The following is a 6,695-nucleotide window of genomic DNA, read 5'->3' on the forward strand; positions in this document are numbered from 1 at the left end:
ACAGTTTAAACCGTCATGAAATTATTAGCGATGGTCTAAAACGTCGCAAAAAAGTAAAATTAAACTAATACCATATTTGCGACAATTTAAACCGTCGCTAAAGATTTGAACTAATATGTATAATATGTATACGCGACAGGTTAACCCGTCGCTAATAAAATGTAATGAAATGATGATTACATTAGCGACGGTTTATTATTGCTGCAATACAATTATTTTCATAAAACCAATATATATTTTATTTATTAATTCCTTGTATAAATTATTAATATTTTCTAAAATAAAATACATTCACATCCACACACATCCGCATCCACATTCACATTCACAAAATCATACGTATATATGTACCTTGTAACAATTGTCAACCAAATATTCTTTACAAAAATATATAAAATATCTTCCAACAATACTAATAATTTTTATATTCAAGAACTTATATTTGTATCTAAAGCAAAACAAAAGTATTGACAATACAAATAAAAAAACATATAAATTATAGCTTGTTTTAATATCAGCAGTAAGCTCCAATATCGATATGCGAAGATATCATCGCGTACTCAAAAGCGTTGCATCTGAAGACGTGGTGGATCACTACATTCTTCATAGGAATCCATAATAAAGTTTGACAAGTCACCATAAATAAAGTGATTTTGCTCATTTTGGAGATGAGAATGCCAATTATAACCTGCAAAGCAACTGCATTCCATGAAGCACATGAAAAACTAGCAAAATTAATGTAGTAAAAAGAAAACCTAACATTGAGGATCAATAGTTGCCTACAAAATCAAGTTAAGCATAAATAAATCCACAACTAAGTGTTAGGCTTAAAAATTGGACCAGTCTACAGTGTTGCAGATGGCACTTTCTTATTAAATGCACTTGTACTACATTTGCTAAGCTGTCAATAGTCATATCCCAACAAACTTAAATCACAAAAACATAATGTACACGCTGAATGATCACCTTTCAAGGAACAAGTGTGGTTATTGGAAAAAAATGAAATGAAATTGAAAATATTGTCTTCGGAAAACAAGCTTACAAATGATTTAGATACTTATGTCTATATAGAAATAGATATAAGTATTGAAAAGATTAAAAACAGGTGCATGAGCCATACCAGCTGTGTAAGCAAAATGTAAGTGGCTTTTTTGGGCCAGTATGACCTTCTCAAGTGGAGCAAGTGCAGCTTCATTGCGTTGTACACGAACCACCATTTTATGGCTTCTAGAAGATGTACTCATCACTTGCTCCTGAAAGCCATGAAAATCCTCTGCCGCAAATCTACAAGTAGAAGACGCTACCTCAGTATTATATTGCAAGGTGCTAAAATAAAGCTTGATAAAAGAAAGTTATTTCAAAGATTTGACACTAAAACACATAAATTGTTCTAGAAATGATCCAATTCCTCACTCGTTCTAATTAGTTCAACACATGCCAGGTGGTACTGTGGCTTGTCTTCACAGTTGAATCATTTGGGTCAACCATGATTCTTCACAAGCTGGCTTTAAAAGATTACCACATAGAAGGTAGTTGACATTGAGTCTGCTCCTTGTGGTATGGGGCAAAATTAAGGGAAATGAAAAGGAGAAAACTTCAAGTTAATGATTTGCTCATGCTACACCAAATAGGATCAATATTGTGTACCCCTCAAGCAAACAAATAATGATTTGACACCGAAGGATAGATTTTTTAATTAAGCCCAACCAACTGACATATCTACCATATTTGCAAATTTATTATGCATCATGTTGTACCAAACACTAATCCCATGCATATGTCTCTAAAAACATTTATGGTCCACTACAGCCATGCCCATGATAACTACTACTCAGGGGACTTTGTTGAGAGAGAGTGGCACAAGAATTTACCACTCATTGGACCAAAAACGTAACAAAACAAGCATAAGCTTTCTCACATCTGCACATACTTTCCCAATTATGTCCTCAACTATGTCATTTATCTCATGATTCTTACCAAGCTTAGTAACACCCAAATCAGTCTCACATCCATATTATAATACAATCAAAAACTCTAGACAAAAGGCTTCAGTTGATGGTCAAGGAATCATTACTTTCAGATTTAGTGGACTAAATAGGGGAATTACATAGGTTTCAGAGTTGTTGTGTAATTGCCTCTTATGTTGCCAAAAGATAAGCCATAATAGGCTAGGATTAAGCCATGTGATGGTTGCTTCACAAATATTACATATTCAGGAGCAAATATTGCCTGTAATTCCCAAAGGTATGCCATAATACCAAGTTGTTTCAAAATGAAAGTACACATTTCTTTTACTTTTTCCTCGTATTGCTCTTTGTACTATCAATATCTACTTTTAGATTTTCACCAGCTTATTTCAAGATGTTCTCAATCAGAAGATACATTTTGATATTGCCAAATAATTCTCAAAAAAGGATTTTTGCTATGCATGAAGCAGTGAGATTTTCATTTTTGTCATCCTTGAAGGTATTATTGTAGCCTACTGACACCAAAAAGTTGAAATGAGGTCATTTTAAGTAGTTTCAGTTTTGTCAACTTATATTACTAAGGGAAGAAGAGGCAATATTTTTACTTCTAAACCGTACATTTCTTTTTTGGGCTACCTCACAGCTCAGTTAGTTAATATTTTATAGGAAACAAATTTGCCAAGATATATAAAAAGCATATTAGAGAAGAGGCACCTCCTCAAAAGAAGAGAAGATAGAGAATGAACCCCCCAAAAAAAGTAAAAAACAAGCACGCCTAAGAAAAGGACTCAAGGATAATTGAGTTTTAACACAAAAACTCTGTAGTAGAGGTACCCATTTTACCTAAGAAATTTGCTTCCTGTAATCCTATCAACAGACTCATGAATTCTATACCCATAAATGAAATGAAATAAAATCAATAATCCGGTTATGAAATTAAGGAGGAAAAGTATGAGAAAAGTACTGAGATTGGCAACTAGAGAGGCAGTGACATCACGAAATAAACAACCTGACCAATCATAGGCGGCAACGATGATGCCAAGGACGCATGATCATTTTGGTGGCTTTAGATTGATCATTCTGAAATTGAATTAGGTACTTAATCTATTTGTATATGCAGATATATCTGGATGCCTCAGTGGTCTAGTGTTCTCATATGTACACTATATGGGTGATTTTAGCCAAAAACTATGTATAAGAAATATTCTCAGCACAAAAAATCAGAAATGAGACCAGAGAAAAAAAAAAAAAAAAAAAAGGAAAAAAATTCAAGTATTTTGTTCTGTTTAATAAATGTAGTAGTAGTGATGCAAGTCCCACACAATTATAAGATTTGTAGATATGATGGCAACACAGACAAGCATTTAGAATTCGGATTGTGAACTATATTAAACATCTCATTTGATCAATAGTTTTCCTCATAAGATCTTGATTGCTGGTAAAACAATTAACATAAATAATTGTCTCTTTAAAGTATACAAGATCACCCTGCACATTCAATAAAGTCAATCAAACACATGTAGCAATAGCTATTTTAACAAAGCTATTTTAGATAAACTTAAAATACACTTATGATTAACGAATTGAAGTTGGAACAAATATACATTTAGCGTCCATTTAAGTATAAAAGAAGAAAATTTCAGAACAATCCATAAAAATTGTCATATCTACAAACTAGAAAAAAAAAAAAAAAAAAAAAAAAAAGAGGTAAAGATTAAATAAAAATGACATATTGATTTTATTAATACATTAAACAGTTTCCAGATTATTCATAAATACTCAGAGATGTCTAAATGCAAGGCATAACTTCTCTATTACCACTTCTCCAAAATTATATTATCATAAAATTAAGCAAGAAGCTTCCTACTGATGTGAATGGTGGCAAGCTCAAGTATTTCGAACAAGAGCTCTTGGAAGAAATAATGTCATCTTCACTGCTAAATCCAATTAGACATTCTCAAGGCTGCAATAAGTTAAAATATCAAAATAGGCATTAGAGTTTCTTCATTGTCGGGAAAATCAGAGACAAATGTGAATCAAAACAAAGAGCCTCTGAAAACAAAAAAATCAAAAGACCCATAGAACATTTGATGAACAATACCAATTTATTCAAACACCTAATTCACCAGTTACCAAGAATTTGAACTTTAAGTAGGTTCATAACAAAAGAGTATACAAGAAAAGTGGTTATAATTTGCCCAAAGTCTCTACTTAAACTATTACGGCAATTGTGATCATGTTTAATTTTGAGTTAATTCAATACCCACCAATTTTATTTTGAGGTTCTTATTTCCAGTGGTTACCAATAACGCAGTTGATTCAATTCCAAAAGCAAATCAGATTATGTGGGTCAAAATATATTAAAAATCTAAAGAGGTTTTTTTTTTTTTTTTTGAAGGTTTGACAAAGAAAAAAGGGCTTGATGCAACTAAGCTATATTCTAAATATCCAAAATTAAGAACATTAGAATATTAAAAATAAAAAATAAAAAGAATGATATCATGAGAGAAGAAATTATGCCCATATTTTTAAAAGTTGTAAAATTTCCTCTAGAGATGCAATATAGACCAGATTATGTTTAAAATTCGTCTAGAACTAAGATTTATAGAAAAATTCTCTCTTTTTTATTTTTACTTTAATTTTTATCGGTTCTACTTGCAGATCAAACAACACAAGCATAGAATTCTAAAAACACTGGAGACATTTGAATTTAAAAAACGCATTTGATATCTTAGGGATCTGAAGTGATACATCCTCTCCTAAACGTAGGCTCTTTTAGGGGCAATGATCCACATGGTATTGTGGAAACTGCAACACACACTCTATCTCCATGATTGAAGACGCCTTCATAAGTATTAGAGAGAGGAGTTGAGAGATAACAATAAATAAATAAAAAATAAAAAAATAGGGGAATTAATAAATCAGTGTTTTTTCCCTGAAGAAATTACTAACTCATGGAAAAGTCATTTCAATTAGTAAAATTTGTAAAGTTTATCACTAATTTGAAATTGTTTTTACAACTATACACTGAACTGTTAATTCCCCCCAAAACTATCCATTTTATGAAAGAAAATAACAGAAAATAAAAAAAGAAACAGAGATACACATAGTATTGAACCCAACTCTACACTTTCTCTTAGGAAAAAATAACAAATTAAATCTACAAAAGGATACACATCTGATGCCTCATAAGCTTCTGCATAAATCTCAGGTTTATATAAATAAAATAAAAAAACCAGCCAAAAAAAAAAAATGAAAGCAATTTAGGATTTTAGAGAGAAGATATGATGAAGGACAAAAGGAAAGAAGGGATCAAAAGAGAACACAAAATCAAACCAAACTTCCACTTAACACTTGCTAATTTACTTCTCGGGAGGGGAAAAAAATAAAAAATAAAAACCAAAAACAAAAACGAAAAAACAAGAACGAACAAAAAAAGGGAAAAATTCAAAAGAAAGCAATCAGAAAATCAAATAATAATTGAAAAAAAAAAAAAACTAGTAACAAAAATGAACAAAACCAAAACATTTTTCCTTCAAAAGTTAAACAAGAAAGAACCAAAAATGGGAGGAAAAATCAAAAGAAAAAACAATAAAAAATCAAATAATAAACAAAAAAAACTAGCAAAAATGAACAAATCCAAAACCATGTTTCCTAGAACCAGAAAGAAAAATTAAAAATGAGGAACAAAAACGAAACCAATTTCACAAGATTCAAAGATTTCAACTTTTACCAACTCACATTGAAGCAAAAAAAAAAAAAAAAAAAAAAAACCCAATTCCACAACATAAAAAACTAATTTTGTCAGTTCTTAATCAAAACCCTACCTTTCCAATTGAAATCCCCAATGATTTTTTTCCTCTGAGATCCCCGAATCAAAACCCTAGTTTGAATCTCCAAACCTGATTTAAGGGAGGAAGTGTTATTCTTCGCTGAGTCTCTCGTCCCTTCCTTTCTCTTCGTTTTCTATGCAGCGGTTGACGCGGAAAATCAACTGATCTATCTCTATTTCAGGTCGATAATGCCAAAAACCAACTGATCTTACTCGGTTGAAGCTCAAAGCTTAAACTTCAATGGCGGCCAAAGACAGATAGAGTGACGACTGGGTGAGAGGGAGGGAGAGAGTAGTGAGATTAGGGTAGAATATTGAAGGTTTTTTTTATTTTTTTATTTTTTTATTTTTTTTATCCCAAGAGATTACAGAGAGTTTGGGAAAATGGGGAAAGAGGGAGAGTGGGAGGGGGGTTTGGCGCGAATTAAGGAATTACCATTTGCGACGATGTAAGGCTCATCGCGAATGAATGGGCAAAAAAATAAACTTTTGCGACAGATTGCCAAAAGAGCGCCGCAAAAAATAAAAATAAGGACAGGAAAATTTTGTAACGTTTAATGTACCGTCGCATATAACCTTACTTTTTTTCAATGGCTTAGTTTTTCCGTCACAAAAAAAATAATCTTGCGATGTCATTAACTGCCGTCGCAAAAGTTTGCTTTTTGCGACGGCATTTAAACCGTCACCAATTGTTCCGCGTCCAATGCCCCTTTTTCTAGTAGTGAATGAAAGATCATGGTAATTTTTATTTTTTATTTTTTTTTGTCTTGGCCTACAAATCGAACACCGGTCAAATGGGATTCTTGCACATTAATGAACATATACACAAAAGGTCTTAAAGAGCTTTTATATAGATAAAGCTCTTCTTTTGAGTACTCCTATGGTTGTTCGATCAC

The 6,695-nt window shown here is 31.9% G+C and overlaps 1 long non-coding RNA gene across 1 annotated transcript; it reads right to left on the reverse strand.

The window, feature by feature from the left end:
- Nucleotides 1-324: 324 nt before the first annotated feature.
- LOC114288504 (uncharacterized) lies at nt 325-6,195 on the reverse strand. The gene is made up of 4 exons (XR_003638294.2): nt 5,795-6,195; nt 3,835-3,930; nt 1,121-1,284; nt 325-699 (listed from the first exon to the last, which is right to left on the reverse strand). It is a non-coding gene; the product is annotated as an uncharacterized LOC114288504 (long non-coding RNA).
- Between the last annotated feature and the right edge of the window lie 500 nt (nt 6,196-6,695).

Source organism: Camellia sinensis, unplaced genomic scaffold (genome assembly GCF_055761805.1).
Source record: "Camellia sinensis isolate YWXY unplaced genomic scaffold, ASM5576180v1 Unanchor1, whole genome shotgun sequence".
Lineage (NCBI taxonomy): Eukaryota > Viridiplantae > Streptophyta > Magnoliopsida > Ericales > Theaceae > Camellia > Camellia sinensis.